Source organism: Hyperolius riggenbachi, chromosome 1, assembly GCF_040937935.1.
Source record: "Hyperolius riggenbachi isolate aHypRig1 chromosome 1, aHypRig1.pri, whole genome shotgun sequence".
Classification (NCBI taxonomy): domain Eukaryota; kingdom Metazoa; phylum Chordata; class Amphibia; order Anura; family Hyperoliidae; genus Hyperolius; species Hyperolius riggenbachi.
Genome location: NC_090646.1, coordinates 516101759 through 516119823, shown reverse-complemented (window position 1 = coordinate 516119823; position 18065 = coordinate 516101759).

The window sequence follows — 18065 nt, the reverse complement described above, 5'->3', positions numbered from 1 at the left end:
CCCACTTTGGATGTTCTGTTGTAATTAGAGTGGACCTGAACTAGAGTGACCAGATTTTTGTGGGTCCAACCTGGGACGGGGAGGGGGGCGTGTGGGGGGGGGGGGTGGCGGCGCGCCGCGGCGAAGAGTGGGGAGGACTGAGGAGCGCGCGGCGACGAAGACTGGGGCGGGGGCGGCGAAAAATGGGCGTGGCCATAACATTGTATGGGCGGAGCTAACGTAATGATGTAACAGCGGGGCATAAGAAAGCAGTGTTTACGCCATGATGTGGACAAACGAGACTTTGCATCATGGGTGTGCAGAAACTGTGTGATGCTAATAGTATACCGTAACCACAAAGCAGCAAACATAGCCATCTATGACCATTAAATAATAAATGCAGTAACGGTTACCCCGGACACCAGAAAATAAACGCAATAGGCAACATGTCAGCACAAAATACCCGCAATGCGGGCAACATGTCAGTATAAAATAAATGCAATGCGGGCAAACATGTCAGTACAAAGTAAACGCAATGCGGGCAAACATGTCAGTACAAAATAAACTCAATGCGGGCAAACATGTCAGTACAAAATAAACGCAATGCGGGCAAACATGTCAGTACAAAAGAAACGCAATGCGGGCAAACATGTCAGTACAAAAGAAACGCAATGCGGGCAAACATTTCACCAGAAAAGAAACGCAATGCGGGCAAACATTTCACCAGAAAAGAAACGCAATGCGGGCAAACATTTCACCAGAAAAGAAACGCAATGCGGGCAAACATTTCACCAGAAAAAAAACGCAATGCGGGCAAACATTTCACCAGAAAAGAAACGCAATGCGGCAAACATTTCACCAGAAAAGAAACGCACTGCGGGCAAATATTTCACCAGAAAAGAAACGCACTGCGGGCAAACATTTCACCGGAAAAGAAACAATGCGGGCAAACATTTCACCGGAAAAGAAACAATGCGGGCAAACATTTCACCTGTAAAAGAAACAATGCGGGCAAACATTTCACCTGTAAAAGAAACAATGCGGGCAAACATTTCACCTGGAAAAGAAAGCATTGATTTACTCACCTGGCAGAAGTCTCCGGCCTCTGGCGCGCTGCTCCTGGGACCGTCTACTTCTCCTGCAGTCTCCCGCGCTGACAGGGCTACGGCAAGATGGCGCCCGAAGCCCTGTACTGGAGACACAAATCTCAGTACAGGGCTTCGGCAGCCATCTTGCCGTAGCCCTGCTCTGCTCTGCCGGTGTCGGAACAGACACCGGAAGAGGTGGCTGGAGCGGGGCTGCAGGCAATGAACTGGCACGGCGTCTATAGACGCCGCTGCCAGTTCATTGAGGAGAGAGTGGCCAGAGTCCCGAGGCCGGGACGTCCCGCTGCTGAAAGCGGGACGTTTCCCGGGACCTCATTAAGCCTGGGACAGCGGACCCCGAATCCGGGACGCGTCCCGGTCAATCCGGGACGTCTGGTCACTCTACCTGAACTCAGAACTTGCTCTAAAAGATATGCAACAACATAAAGATCAAAACATCCTTTAAAGAAAAACATTACTTTGTTACAGCTGATACAAATCCTGCAATAAATCTGCAGTGTAGGTAGAAGAGATCAGCAGCACCACGTAGATGTATTCAAGCTCTTTATTACATAAAGATAACGCCCAGGGACAGCGACAGACGCTGTTTCGGAGACAAGCTCCTTCCTCAAGCTGTATAGGCTCACTCAAAAGAGATAACAAACACACATACATTTATATACAGTTTCAATAGGGTCACATGGACCAATCAGATAACATCACAATACAAAAAAACAAAAAAGCATGAATATCCAATCACAGGGCAAAGCATAATGAGAGGACCTGATGGGGAACAGATATGTAAATCAGCAGCCGTTATCACAGCATGATTTAAAAAGTGTCATATCCCTAATGGCCAATGCTGTAGAGTCTACAGCATGAAGCATTGTGATTGGTCGAATATTGTGGGCCTAGCTTACTACAAGCTATTGGAAACCTTAAAGAGAATCTGTATTGTTAAAATCACACAAAAGTAAACATACCAGTGCGTTAGGGGACATCTCCTATTACCCTCTGTCACAATTTCGCCGCTCCTCGCCGCATTAAAAGTGGTTAAAAACAGTTTTAAAAAGTTTGTTTATAAACAAACAAAATGGCCACCAAAACAGGAAGTAGATTGATGTACAGTATGTCCACACATAGAAAATACATTCATACACAAGCAGGCTGTATACAGCCTTCCTTTTGAATCTCAAGAGATCATTTGTGTGTTTCTTTCCCCCCGCATCTCTCATGCACTGAAGTTTCAGGCTGCTCGTTTCTTCCTGCAAACAGCTTTGCCCTTGTCTGTAATTCTTCAGTATGTGAAAGTCCAGCCAGCTCAGAGGACGATTTATCCAGGTTGTAAAAGATAAGAGAGAAGAGAGAAGCTGCTCTAATCTAAATAATACACAGGCAGTGTGCATAGAGGGGCCTGAAGGGGGAGTTCATAGCAGAACCACAACACTGAAGAACTTGGCAGCCTTCCAGACACAGGCTGACAAGTCTGACAAGAGAGAGATAAGTTGATTTATTACAGAGATGGTGATAGTAGAATGTGCTGCAGTAAGCCAGAACACATTAGAATAGCTTTTGGAACTTGTAGGATGATAAAAAACAGGATGCAATTTTTGTTACGGAGTCTCTTTAAAGAGAATCTGTATTGTTAAAATCGCACAAAAGTAAACATACCAGTGCGTTAGGGGACATCTCCTATTACCCTCTGTCACAATTTCGCCGCTCCTCGCCGCATTAAAAGTGGTTAAAAACAGTTTTAAAAAGTTTGTTTATAAACAAACAAAATGGCCACCAAAACAGGAAGTAGGTTGATGTACAGTATGTCCACACATAGAAAATACATCCATACACAAGCAGGCTGTATACACCCTTCCTTTTGAATCTCAAGAGATCATTTGTGTGTTTCTTTCCCCCTGCAGCTATCTTCCACTGAAGTGTCAGGCTATTTCTTCCTGCAGAGTGCAGACAGCTCTGCCTGTATGTAATTCCTCAGTATGTGAAAGCCCAGCCAGCTCAGAGGAGGATTTATCCAGCTTGTAAAAGATAAGAGAGAAGAGAGAAGCTGCCCTACTCTAAATAATACACAGGCAGTGTGCAGAGAGGGGCCTGGAGGGGGAGATGCATCACAGAACCACAACACTGAAGAACTTGGCAGCTTTCCAGACACAGGCTGACAAGTCTGACAAGAGAGAGATAAGTTGTTTTATTACAGAGATGGTGATAGTAGAACGTGCTGCAGTAAGCCAGAACACATTAGAATAGCTTTTGGAAGTTGTAGGATGATAAAAAACAGGATGCAATTTTTGTTACAGAGTCTCTTTAAGCCCAATCTACACGATACGATTCTTTGTACGATTTGATTAAGATTCTATTTACGATCCGATTAAATCCAACATATCCGATCGGGATTCGATTCGCTATTGCAAAACAATGGCAAATCGAATTGAAGCGAATCCCGATCGGACATGTCGGATTTAATCGGATCGTAAATAGAATCGTAATCGAATCGCACAAAGAATCGTATCGTGTAAATTGGGCTTAACAGTTGGAGAGGGTGCCTTTCACACAATCATGTTAGAGGAATTCCCTTATGAGGTTACCTGCATCCAGGAGGGGCCTAATTAAGGAAATGGCAAGCCTCTGAAGGATCCAGAGGCTTCCCTCTCGAGTAAACTATTGTTTTTAATTAAAAACTCATAGGTTTCCTTAACCTCCCTGGCGGTTAATTTTTTTTGCCACATGGGCAAAAATCCTTTTTTTTTAAATTTTATTTTTTTGTTTCATGTAAAGCTACCAGAGTGGTAGCTACATGAAACACCACTAGAGGGCGCATGTGTCCCTATAGTGCGATCGTCGCCGGCACTAATAGCAAACAGGGGAGCGCGTATATAACGCGTTCCCCTGTTTGGCTTCTCCTGTCGCCATGGCGACGATCGGGATGACGTCATGGACGTCAGCCGACGTCCTGACGTCAGGCGCATCCGATCCGGCCCATAGCGCTGCCCGGAACTCATTGGTCCGGGCAGCACAGGGCTCTGGCGGGGGGAGGGCCCTCTTTCGCCGCTGCGTGCGGCCGATCGCCGCAGAGCGGCGGCGATCAAGCTGTGCGCGCGGCTAGCAAAGTGCTGGCTGTGCGCACAGCACTTTGAATGGGGCGAATCACCCCAATAGATGCGGAGAAATCCTCCTGCGCGGCATAGCCCGAGCTCAGCTCGGGCTTACCGCCAGGGAGGTTAAAGGACACCTAAGGCGAAAATAAACAAATGAAATAAACAATTGTATCTATCTTCCTTCTCCTAAAAATGACTTTTTAAGATGTTCCACAGTTTAATTTTATGTTTAAATATACTTTTTAAGTTTTAATGGTTTTATTGTTTTTTCTCAATGACACATTCATTGAATTATACCAGAGCTAAAATCTATGAACTATTGATCCTTTTAACTCTTTCTTGCTCGCAGAAGCGATTTTCTGCTAGGAAAGTGTTTTATAGTTGTCATTTCTTATCAGTGATTGTCACACTGTAGTCACTTCCTGTCTGAGTCAGGACTGAATCAGCCACTTACTTACCTGATATTTAACTCTTTAAGGCAGAGAACAAAATAAAGGAACACAGCATAGTTATTTGAGTGCAAGGCACTGTACATACCCATGTCTATCTCATCATGTCACATGTCACCTCGGGTATTCTTTAAAGTAAATCATAGCTCAGAGTTCCCCAACCCTGTCCTCAAGGCCCACCAACAGTACATGTTTTGCAGGAAACCAAACACAATCACAGGTGAGGTAATCAGTGTCTCAGCAGAGCGGATTACCTACCTCTGTGGATGTCTACAAAACGTGCACTGTTGGTGGGCCTTGAGGACAGGGTTGGGGAACACTGCGGGCGCTGAGCTAAATAGAAAAATAGATACTTACCCGCGGCTTCCTCCAGCAGCATAAGCCCATCTGAGTCCCACACCGTCCTCTCTCTCGGTCTGCCGTTCAGCCGCGCCCACGATTAGCCCTGGTAATAGGCTCAGTCGGGTTCAGTCTGGGTCTTCTGTGCATGTGAGGACGGTGTGGGACTCAGACGGGGGCTTATGCTGATGGAGGAAGCCGAGGGTGAGTATCAATTTTTCTATTTAGTTCAGCTCTGGTACACTTTAAGCAGACCATACACACAGTGATTTCCCTCTGGCAGATTCCAGCAGGCAATCCATTGAAGATCATTTAAGATACTTTGTTGTGCACTACGTGTACCTACCAGTTAAATTAGACAGCTCTGCCCGCAGCAGAGGGAGGTTAACTTACCCATGCAGATGCCATCGCCTTAGCCGATTCATGTTCCACATCGAGTTCCATGTCACCCCTATGCTTCCTCCGTCAACCCGGAAGAAGGAAGCATGGGAGTGACATAGAGCGCATCTACAAAGGAAGTTAAACCCTCCCTCCTCTGCTGCAGGCAGAGCTGTCTAATTTAACTAGTAGCTACTCGTAGTGCACAACCAGAGGGGTAGCTAGGGCTTTTAGCACCAGGGGACAAAGACTATTAATGCGCCCTCTAAGGAGGGACCTGCGGCGTGCACAGTGCGGGGCGACAAAAATGGGCGTGGCCATGCAAAAGAATGTGGGCGTGGTAATGGATGGGGGCAAATATACATGACCTTAGCAGTGGTGTAAAAGGTCTGCCAGGGAAGTTTGAGCTCTGCCATAGTGTTTTCCCCCAAAATATATGTAATCTGACAGCATTTCACCAAAAATACATGTAATTTGGCAGAGGTTCCTCCAAAATACAGATAATATGGCCAAAATAGACATAATCTGGCAGCTGTTCCCCAAAATACACTAAATCTGGCAGCAGCGGTTCCCCAAAAATACAGTTAATCTGGCAGCAGTTCCCCCAAAATAGGTGCCCCCAGTATAGGTAACCAGGTCTATAGGTGTCCCCAGTGGAAGTAACCAGGCCTATAGGTGTCCCCAGAATAGGTAGCCAGGTGTATATGTGTCCCCAGTATATGTAGCCAGGGGTATATGTCCCCAGTATATGTAGCCAGGGCTATATGTCCCCTGTATATGAGGCCAGGGGTATATGTCCCCTGTGTATGAGGTCAGGTGTGTAGCTGTCCCCAGTATATGTAGCCAGGGTATAGGTGTCCACAGTATATGTCGCCAGGGGTATAGCTTTCCCCAGTATATGTAGCCAGGGGTATATGTCCCCAGTATATGTAGCCAGGTAAATAGCTATCCCAAGTATATTTAGCCAAGTGTATTGCTTTCCCCAGTATATGTAGCCAGGGGTATATGTCCCCAGTATATGTAGCCAGGGGTATAGGTGTCCCCAGTATATGTAGCCAGGGGTAAGTGTCCCCAGTATATTTGGCCAGGGGCATAGGTGTCCCCAGTATATGTAGCCAGGGGTATATGTCCCCAGTATATGTGGCCAGGTGTATATGTCCCCAGTATATGTAGGCAGGGGTATACGTCCCCAGTATATGTAGCCAGCCCAGGGGTATATGTCCACAGTATATGTAGCCAGGTGTATATGTCCCCAGTATATGTAGCCAGGGGTATATGTGCCCAATATATGTAGCGAGGGGTATAGGTGTCCCCAGTATATGTAGCCAGGGGTATATGTCCCCAGTATATGTAGCCAGGGGTATATGTCCCCAGTATATGTAGCCAGGGGTATATGTCCCCAGTATATGTAGCCAGGGGTATAGGTGTCACCAGTATATGCACCCAGAGGTATATGTCCCTGGTATATGTAGCCAGGGGTATAGTAGTCCCCAGAATAGGTAGCCAGGTGTCCCCCAGCGGGAGCGTAGAGAAGGGGAAGCGGTAGGCACAGCGGTGGGTAAGGGGGGATGTCTCCCCCCCCTTCCCTCACCCCTCCAGATATCAGCGGCGGGCGGGCGGCAGAACACTTACTCTATTCCCGGCACGTAGAAAGATCTGTGCTCCGCTACTCTGGTCTAGACGCACAGATCTCTCTACTTCGCCGGAAATAGAGTAAGTGTTCTGTCGCCCGCCCGACGCTCATATCTGGAGGGGGGAGCGAGGGAGGGGGAGCCCTAAGGTGAGGGAAGGGGGGGGGGAAGACGTCCCCCCTTACCCACCGCTGTGCCTACCGCTTCCCCTTCTCTGTGCTCCCGCCTCCCGCTGGGGGGGGGGGGGGGGTGTAATAAATAAATATTAAAAAAAAACAAAAACAAACCTCAGGTCATGGCTGGGCACCCCTAGGGACCCAGCGCCCGGTGAGCATTTACCCCGCCCACCCCAAGCTACGCCCCTGTGCACAACACTATATCCAACCTCCTGGCTGTGTGTCTCCAAGCCAGGCTCTCAAGGAACAACATATTTGCCCCCCCCCCCCCCCCCTACAATCTGGCTTCACCACACTTTGAAACAGCCCTTTTCCAGATTTGCAATAATCTGCTCATGGCCAGAGACAGAAGCGCAATGTTCCATCCGGATACTGCTTGATGTCTCTGCAACTTTTGATACAGTTGATCAACCCCCCATGAGAAGTTGGGCTAGACCAAAATCTGTCGGTAATGTCAGGTTTCTTTTTTTGTTTTACTAATATTTATTAAGAGATTTTCTTAACAGACAAAAAATATACAGTATTAGATAAACATAATAACAATGTACAGGGTTAACAGCGCCTAAGAGAGTGCGTTCACTAACTGTGAACATGTCCATAGTCAGTTAATCTCAAGGTTAGTGTTCCAGCGTGGTTGAAGTTCTGACGGCAAGAAATTGTGGAGAACATGTGACCATCTGCTGATAATGCACATATATAATCTTGACCATCCTGCAAAGTGATTGAAAGGAACAAAGAAATTCTGAAGAACATGTAATCGAATATATGTGCGTATAATACAATGGCACTGTTAGCCTAAAAAACACTGAAACTGGGATATAACAAAGGAAGGGGTCACACCAAAGATCAATGAGTGATGAGGAGAAGGCCTATATGTGTGAGGTGAGAGGCAGTGGCGGACATACGGCCGTGCAGGCCGTGCCGCCGCACGAGGGCCCCTGAAGTTCTGCTGCTTCAGGGGCCCATTAAGTATTGCAGGTTTTTTTTTTTTATTTATTTATTTTTTTTTTATTTATTTTTTTTTTAACCTGGGGGGCCCAACTCCTGTCCTCCCCCCTCACCTCGCCCCCCCCCCTCATGCGGCGGGAGAGCGGAAAATACAAGAAGTCTCCGGCCGGGGCGGCAGCTGCCGCTTGGTCTCCAACTTTGGAGACATATCGGAAACTAAGCAGCAGCTGCCTCTAGCGTCTGCTGCAGCCCCGGCCGGAGACTTCCTGTATTTTCTGCTCTCCCGCCGGCTGCAGCGCATACCGGAAGGGGGGCCCCGAGGTGAGTGAGGGAGGATAGGAGTCGGGCCCCCCACCCGGATAGCTACCCACCCGGCTACCTTACCCACCCACCCGGCTACCTACCCCGCTACCTAACCATCCACCCGGCTATCTACCTGGCTACCTACCCACCCGGCTACCTAGCTACCCACCCGGCTACCTAACCACCCTGCCGGCTATCTACCTGGCTACCTACCCACCCGGCTACCTACCCACCCGGCTACCTAGCTACCCACCCGGCTACCTAACCACCCTGCCGGCTACCTACCCACCCGGCTACCTAGCTACCCACCCGGCTACCTAACCACCCTGCCGGCTATCTACCTGGCTACCTACCCACCCGGCTACCTAGCTACCCACCCGGCTACCTAACCACCCTGCCGGCTATCTACCTGGCTACCTACCCACCCGGCTACCTACCCACCCGGCTACCTAGCTACCCACCCGGCTACCTAACCACCCTGCCGGCTACCTACCTGGCTACCTACCCACCCGGCTACCTAACCACCCTGCCGGCTATCTACCTGGCTACCTACCCACCCGGCTACCTAGCTACCCACCCGGCTACCTAACCACCCTGCCGGCTATCTACCTGGCTACCTACCCACCCGGCTACCTACCCACCCGGCTACCTAGCTACCCACCCGGCTACCTAACCACCCTGCCGGCTACCTACCCACCCGGCTACCTAGCTACCCACCCGGCTACCTAACCACCCTGCCGGCTATCTACCTGGCTACCTACCCACCCGGCTACCTACCCACCCTGCTGGCTACCTACCCACCCGGCTACCTACCCACCCACCCGGCTACCTACCCACCCACCCGGCTACCTACCCACCCGGATACCTACCTACCCACCCGGCTACCTACCCACCCGGCTACCTACCCACCCACCCGGCTACCTACCCACCCGGCTACCTAACCACCCACCCGGCTACCTACACACCCACCCGGCTACCTACCTACCCACCAGGCTACCTACCTACCTACCCACCCGGCTACCTACCAACCCACCAGGCTACCTACCCACCCACCCAGCTACCTAACCACCCACCTACCCACCCACCAGGCTACCTACCCACCCGCCTACCCAGCCACCCACCAGGCTACCCACCCGGCTACCCAGCCACCCACTAGGCTACTTACCCACCCGGCTAAGGGCTACCTACCTACCCACCCGGCTGCCTACCTACCCACCAGGCTACCTATCCACCCAACCACCCATGGGAGCTGCGCGCCGGATGGAGGCTGGGACAGGAGGTCTGCTGCTGCAGGTGAGTAAATGTTTTTTTTTTATTATTTATTTTAGCAGGTGTATGTTCTGGGCAGGTCTGCCACATGATTGCGTGTATGTTCTGGGCAGGTCTGCCACATGATTGCGTGTATGTTCTGGGCAGGTCTGCCACATGATTGCATGTATGTTCTGGGCAAATTTGCTACATGATTGCATGTGTTTTCTGGGCAAATCTGCCGACATGATTGCACGTATTTTCTGGGCATATCTGCCGACATGATTGCAGGTATTTTCTGGGCATATCTGCCGACATGATTGCACGTATTTTCTGGGCATATCTGCTGACATGATTGCACGTATTTTCTGGGCATATCTGCAGACATGATTGCACGTATTTTCTGGGCATATCTGCCGACATGATTGCACGTATTTTCTGGGCATATCTGCCGACATGATTGCACGTATTTTCTGGGCATATCTGCCGACATGATTGCACGTATTTTCTGGGCATATCTGCCGACATGATTGCACGTATTTTCTGGGCATATCTGCCGACATGATTGCACGTATTTTCTGGGCATATCTGCCGACATGATTGCACGTATTTTCTGGGCATATCTGCCGACATGATTGCACGTATTTTCTGGGCATATCTGCCGACATCATTGCACGTATTTTCTGGGCAAATCTGCCGACATGATTGAATGTATTTTCTGGGCAAATCTGCTCACATTATGTGTATTTTCTTGAGAAAACCTGCACAATTATGTGAATTTTCTGGGGAAAGGGTCACCAAAACTTGGGCCCACTGTCTTTGCGTTGCACTTTTCATGGGAACCTGAGGTGAGAATAATATTGAGGCTGCCATATTTCTCTCCTTTTAAGCAATACCAGTTGCCTGGTTGCCGTTCTGGTCCTCTGCCTCTTATTCTTTCAACCATAGACCCTGAACAAGCATGCAGCAGGTCAGGGGTTTCTGACAATATTGTCAGAACTGAGAAGATTAAGCTGCATGCTTGTTGCTGGTGTAATTCAGTTTATTACTGCAGCCAAATAGATCAGCAGGGCCGCCAGGCAACTAGTATTGTTTAAAAGGAAATAAATATGGCAGCCTCCATATCACTCTCACCCCGGGATCACTTTAAATTACAGTTAGCTCCGCCCTTATCCGGTCATTGCCACGCCCATTTTTTGCCGCGACGCTACGCGCCGCAGGTTCTATCCACGCCCATTTAGGTTATAGCTGCACCCATTTTTGGGCGCGGCGCGCAGGTCAGGGGGGCCCACAATTGATATTTTGCACAGGGGCCCACTGCTGCCTGTGTCCGCCACTGGTGAGAGGAGTATATCGTTGACCTTCAGATAGAACAAAAGTCGATGTATATAAATGCAGGGGCTTAAAGGTTCAGGATTGATTATATGGCTATTTGAAAATAAGATATTCCAAATACATCTATACAATGCAGGAGAATGGGCATAGTACAAGAGTTAGGATGCTAGATGGAAATTAAGGAGGCATAAGGTCAGGAGAAGATAGGGACCAAGGGCTCCAGACTTTGTAAAAATGAGATTCAGTGTCTCTTAGTGATGCTGTCATTTGTTCCATCTCTTTGGTCCATTCTATCTTGTGTTTAACATCTGTTAAATTAGGAGGAGCGATATTTTTCCAAGATGAAGCAATTGACAGACGTGTGGCTGTGAGGATATGGGTGATTAACCGTACCGTATGCTTGGGGGTATCGGGAGGGGGTTTACCAAGGACCATATAAAGGGGGTCAAAAGGAATTAATATCCCAGTTTTTAGTTGTATAAGGCGTTGAACTTCAGACCATAATGGGGAGATCTTTGGGCAAAACCAGAAGATATGTTCCAAGCTCCCCTTTTCATTACAGCCTCTCCAGCACATCTGGGAGGAGTTCGGATATATCTTGGAAAGTCTAGCTGGGGTAAGATACCACCGGAACATGACTTTGTAAATATTTTCCCTTATCTGTATGCACATGGAGGAATGCTTAGCGTTTTCCCAAATTTCTTCCCAATCACTTAGTTGTATAGTTTGAGATAAGGCAGACTCCCATTTGGACATATATGTGTGAGCAGGGGTGATTAAACCAGATTTGGTATGTAGTAGGGTATACATTTGAGAGATCAGGCCTTTTTGGTAGCCCTTAGATTCACATTACATATATGCTCAAAGGGTGTTAATGTGGGAATAGAGGGAGAGAGAGAGTCCCGCAGTAGGGAAAGGAGAAAGTGCCTTGTTTGGTTGTATTCTAATATGTATAGGGGTGAGGATGGCAGTTTATCTTTTAGGGTAGACCTGGTTTGCAGAAGGCCAGTAAGAGGGTCTTTCCAATCAAGGAGGTTAAAGAAGTCTAGGTTGTACCATCTGGACATGAAGTCTCTGGACATTCCAGGGGGAAAAGCAGGGTTGCCCAAAATGGGTGTTAACGGAGAAGGGGAGGATCTTAAGTTTGCTGACGTAGCCGTTGACCGCCAGATTTGTAGGGTGAATTTTATAGTGGGGAGAAATTGAGATAAGGGTATTTTAGATGGTTGATTAGACCAGATCAGGGAAGCAAGGGAAGTTGAGAGTAAACTAAGTGCTTCAATGAGGCCCCATTTAGTATGAACTTTAAGTTTGGACCATTCACGCAGTTGGCGAAGATGAGCAGCTTGATAAAAATATCGGAGGTGAGGTAACCCCAGACCTCCTTGTTCTCTAGGAGAAAGGAGGATTGAGGCCCGCAGTCTTGGCCGTTTATGGTTCCAGACAAATTTAGCAAAAGCTGTTTGCAACATCGATAACTGGGAGGATGGGACCAAAATTGGGAGGGTTTCAAAGAGGTAGAGGAGTCTAGGGAGTATATTCATTTTTAAGGTATATATCCTTCCTATCCAAGAGATCTTTTTCCAAGTAAGACCGGCACCACTCAAAAGGAATAGTATTTGTAGCTCTTTAATCAAAGAAACATGGCTTTAGCAAGACAGACGCTGTTTCGGGCATAGCCCTTTATCAAATTGCAATAGCCTCAATACAACACCACACCATGTGTCCTTAAATATCCCTCCCCCACTAAAAACACCAATCGGTGTCCTGCTGGGCAGGGTGTGAAGCGGCGGACCTGATGGGGAACAAGCAACATAATATGTAAATCACAAAGACGAGACATCAGCACTAATCACCTGTCACCCGTAGTCCTATGGCAGACGACCAACAGCGCATGAAATCCACGTCCTGCACCTCGTCATCTTCCTCCGACAACGTCATGGGCTCTCCTCCCCGCGCGCCGCCCTCACCAATCAGCAGCGTACATATCCGTGGAGCGCACCATTGCGCTCCATCAGGAGCCCGAACTTCCGGTAAAGCCGGATGTGACGTCGCCGTCGCTCGCCGTGTCCGCTTGTCACCAGGCAACCAGTCTGCGTGTACACAATCGGGCTCAACAGTGCAACGCAGCATGTCCGCCCGATCCAGAGCCGGGGAAGCGCCAATTAAATGCCAAAAAAAAGCCCAAGGTATGCAAACAAAAGTCCGGCTGCTAGTCTAACACTGCAGACATAGGACTTGTCCAACAATCGGCATACCTATGACGCTGATAACCCAAGTCTAAATGAAAAATGACAAAAACTGCAGAACTATACACATTGCCGCAGACAGGTGAACGGATCAATGTCCCACCTTACATCAGGATGGTCATACATACCACCCAGAAAGACCCTCCATTAGGACAGCCATACACACCACCCAGGAGAACCTTAAAACACATAAGAAGAGCAGTTAATATATAGAAGTTACAACAATAACAATATACATAATATACTGGAGAACACGGTCAGGTAGCCAAAGCTCCCCAACAAATGACAAGCTAACGGTTATGGATACAAAAACCCAAGTCATACTCCCGATTCATTCCCTTAGGTTCTAGTGTATCTAGCTTTCTGATCCAGGCCGCCTCTTTTTTCAATAATGCAGTCTCCCTATTGCCTCCCCGCCGGGGACCGAGTCAATAATTGTCACCCTCAATTGTGATACTGTATGTCCCTTTGAGGTAAAGTGTTCAGAGATAGACTGGCCACGCACCTTGTTGCGAATCGCCGATTTATGAGACGATATGCGGTCTTTTAGCTGCTGAGTGGTCATTCCCACATACCCAAGGCCACAAGGGCACTTGAGTAGGTAGACCACAAAACTGGAATCACAAGTGTACCGTCGGTTAAGAAAAAAGGTATTGCCTTGCGATGGATGTGTGAACCTGTTGCCTTTCAGCACCATTCCACACATGTGACATCCCAAGCACGGAAACATGCCAGCACCTTTACTGCTGGCCTGAATATGTTTTTTGGTCAGTTTGTCTCGAATCGTCGGTGCTCTTTTAAAGGACATAATTGGAGGATAGCGAAACTCCGGAACAAAAGGAAATCCATCAGTGAGGATCCTCCAGTGCCTGCGAATCACTCGCGACACAGCGTCACTGCAGGCACTGAAGGTCGACACGAATGGAATGCGTGGGCCAATCTGTCTCCGCCCCCCACCGGTAGGGGGCAAAAATGTAGACGGGGGGTAACCTCTCCTGCGAAACTTGGCTTTCATTTGCTCCCTCCGAGAATTGCATTTAGACTCATCACTGACTATCTTATCCACCCTACCTAACTGGATAACGGGGATACTATTCTTAGTCCCTGTCGGGTGAAAACTTTTGTTTGAAGGCTGTCCCTTCATATTTGAGAGATACTTCCATGTTTTTGGAGAAATTGAGTGGGATTAAACTTCCGGGGGAGGAGGTTCTCCTGGTGACTTTGGATGTCGAGAGCCTCTACACCTCCATCCAGGGGAGGACTGGGACCTTTTGGCCTGGAGGGAAAACACAAACTAGAGGCCCAGTTGCAAGGCAGCCCCAGCCCCAATGGCGTCACACGTGCCCCACATGCTATATACCGGTAGTCATGTGGTCGCCAATGCAGAAAAAGATCAAGAATACTAGAGGGACAGCATGACAGGTAAAGTATAATACATTTTGAGGGACAACGGCCAAGGTTTCCATCGCGTTCATAGTTTGTTATTATCGCACTTCACGACCACATCAGCCTGAGATTTCCCAACATCTCGGATTGAACTACTTTCCACCCGAAATAAGTCAAATTGTTGATTGAGCATGCTTGCGGCAACACAGATTTTAATCCGATTGGATAATGATTGAAGCGGTTGGTGGATCAGCCAGCCCTAAATCATTAAATGAGGCAGCCTGGGGGGAAATCTCCCCCCTTCCCCCCTGGCCAGTCCTCCCCTGCCTCCATCCCACATGATTCCTCATGACTCGCACTGACTTAACTGTTCAGCAGAGGGTCTTTATTGATGATATTTTTTGCATTTGGAGGGGGCCCCGTTCGACCCTCATGGAATTTTTGACTCAGTTACATAACTCATGTCCCTATATACGGTTGACGTTTCACTGTGATTTAAAGAGAAACTCCAACCAAGAATTGAACTTTTTCCCAATCAGTAGCTGATACCCCATTTTACATGAGAAAGACAATGATTTTCACAAACAGACCATCAGGGGGCGCTGTGTGACTGATTTTGTGCTGAAACCCCTCCCACAAGAGGCTCTGAAGACCGCGGTACTGCTGGCAAACAGCTACAATGTAACAATGTTCAGAGACAGGAAATAGCTGTTATTAGCTGTCTAACAGCCAGAGCAGCTAGAAACAGCTAAATAACCTGCCCACAGTAACAATGTCACCATGTAATAAATGTCAGAATGTTAATCTGGGAGAGGAAAGATTTTACAATGAGCAAACACTGACTAAATCATTTATACATAATTATGGTAAAAAATGAAGCACTTTTTTTACTACATTATTTTCACTGGAGTTCCTCTTTAAGGACTATCTCATTTTTGGACACAGTGGTAGTTAGAGAGGGTGAGCGACTTTCCTCTGACCTTTATATTAAAGACACTGATCGCAACTCACTTCTTCATTACAAAAGTTTTCACCCGACAGGGACTAAGAATAGTATCCCCGTTAGCCAGTTAGGTAGGGTGGATAAGATAGTCAGTGATGAGTCTAAATGCAATTCTCGGAGGGAACAAATGAAAGCCAAGTTTCGCAGGAGAGGTTACCCCCCGTCTACATTTGTGCCCCGTACCGGTGGGGGGCGGAGACAGATTGGCCCACGCATTCCATTCGTGTCGACCTTCAGTGCCTGCAGTGACGCTGTGTCGCGAGTGATTCGCAGGCACTGGAGGATCCTCACTGATGAATTTCCTTTTGTTCCGGAGTTTCGCTATCCTCCAATTATGTCCTTTAAAAGAGCACCGACGATTCGAGACAAACTGACCAAAAAACATATTCAGGCCAGCAGTAAAGGTGCTGGCATGTTTCCGTGCTTGGGATGTCACATGTGTGGAATGGTGCTGAAAGGCAACAGGTTCACACATCCATCGCAAGGCAATACCTTTTTTCTTAACCGACGGTACATTTGTGATTCCAGTTTTGTGGTCTACCTACTCAAGTGCCCTTGTGGCCTTGGGTATGTAGGAATGACCACTCAGCGGCTAAAAGACCGCATATCGTCTCATAAATCGGCGATTCGCAACAAGGTGCGTGGCCAGTCTGTCTCTGAACACTTTACCTCAAAGGGACATACAGTATCACAATTGAGGGTGACAATTATTGACTCGGTCCCCATTAATTGGCGGGGAGGCAATAAGGAGACTGCATTATTGAAAAAAGAGGCAGCCTGGATCAGAAAGCTAGATACACTAGAACCTAAGGGAATGAATCGGGAGTATGACTTGGGTTTTTGTATCCATACCCGTTAGCTTGTCATTTGTTGGGGAGCTTTGGCTACCTGACCGTGTTCTCCAGTATATTATGTATATTGTTATTGTTGTAACTTCTATATATTAACTGCTCTTCTTATGTGTTTTTAGGTTCCCCTGGGTGGTGTGTATGGCTGTCCTGATGGAGGGTCTTTCTGGGTGGTATGTATGACCATCCTGATGTAAGGTGGGACATTGATCCGTTCACCTGTCTGCGGCAATGTGTATAGTTCTGCAGTTTTTGTCATTTTTCATTTTTATTTTATTTTTAATCTTTTATTTGGCTTGTTCTCCCGGTCCAGACTTGGGTTATCAGCGTCATAGGTATGCCGATTGTTGGACAAGTCCTATGTCTGCAGTGTTAGACTAGCAGCCGGACTTTTGTTTGCATACCTTGGGCTTTTTTTGGCATTTAATTGACGCTTCCCCGGCTCTGGATCGGGCGGACATGCTGCGTTGCACTGTTGAGCCCGATTGTGTACACGCAGACTGGTTGCCTGGTGACAAGCGGACTCGGCGAGCGACGGCGACGTCACATCCGGCTTTACCGGAAGTTCGGGCTCCTGATGGAGCGCAATAGTGCGCTCCACAGATATGTACGGCACTGCCTCCCATGTGTCGCTGCTGATTGGTGAGGGCGGCGCGCGGGGAGGAGACGAGCCCATGACGTTGTCGGAGGAAGATGACGAGGTGCAGGACGTGGATTTCATGCGCTGTTGGTCGTCTGCCATAGGAATACGGGTGACAGGTGATTGGTGCTGATGTCTCGTCTTTGTGATTTACATATTATGTTGCTTGTTCCCCATCAGGTCCGCCGCTTCACACCCCGCCCAGCAGGACACCGATTGGTGTTTTTAGTGGGGGAGGGATATTTAAGGACACATGGTGTGGTGTTGTATTGAGGCTATTGCAATTTGATAAAGGGCTATGCCCGAAACAGCGTCTGTCTTGCTAAAGCCATGTTTGTTTGATTAAAGAGCTACAAATACTATTCCTTTTGAGTGGTGCCGGTCTTACTTGGAAATGGACTGTTGCAAGTCTCTATTGGCACAGAGGCTTTGACCGAAGCACACTCCAAGTGTAATCTGATTGGTGGTGCTCCTCCTGAAAACTTGTGTTCTTATCCAAGAGATCTTATAGGCGGTCCACTTATGAAGGTCCTTAAGTATTTGTTGGATGAGAGAGGGGTAGTTAGATTTATGTAAGGTAGAATAAGTGGGCGTAAGGTATATACCTAGATATTTTAGGGAGTGGGTTTGCCATTTGTACTGGTAGTGTTGTTTTAATGAAGCTAGAAGATCAGGTGTAATTTTGATAGGTAATGCTTCTGTTTTATCTTGGTTTAGGCGAAAGCTTGAGAGTGATTCATAGACGGAAAGGGTGTCATGTAGGTTTGGTAAGGAGATGAGAGGGTTCGTGATGGTGAGGAGAATATCGTCCGCAAATAGAGAAATTTTAAATTCGTGTTTTTCTATCTGGACACATGAGATGTTTACATTTTGTCGTATAGCACTGGCCAGAGGTTCAATGCTAAGGGCGAAAAGCAGAGGGGAGAGGGGGCAGCCCTGTCTTGTGCCATTACGGATCTGA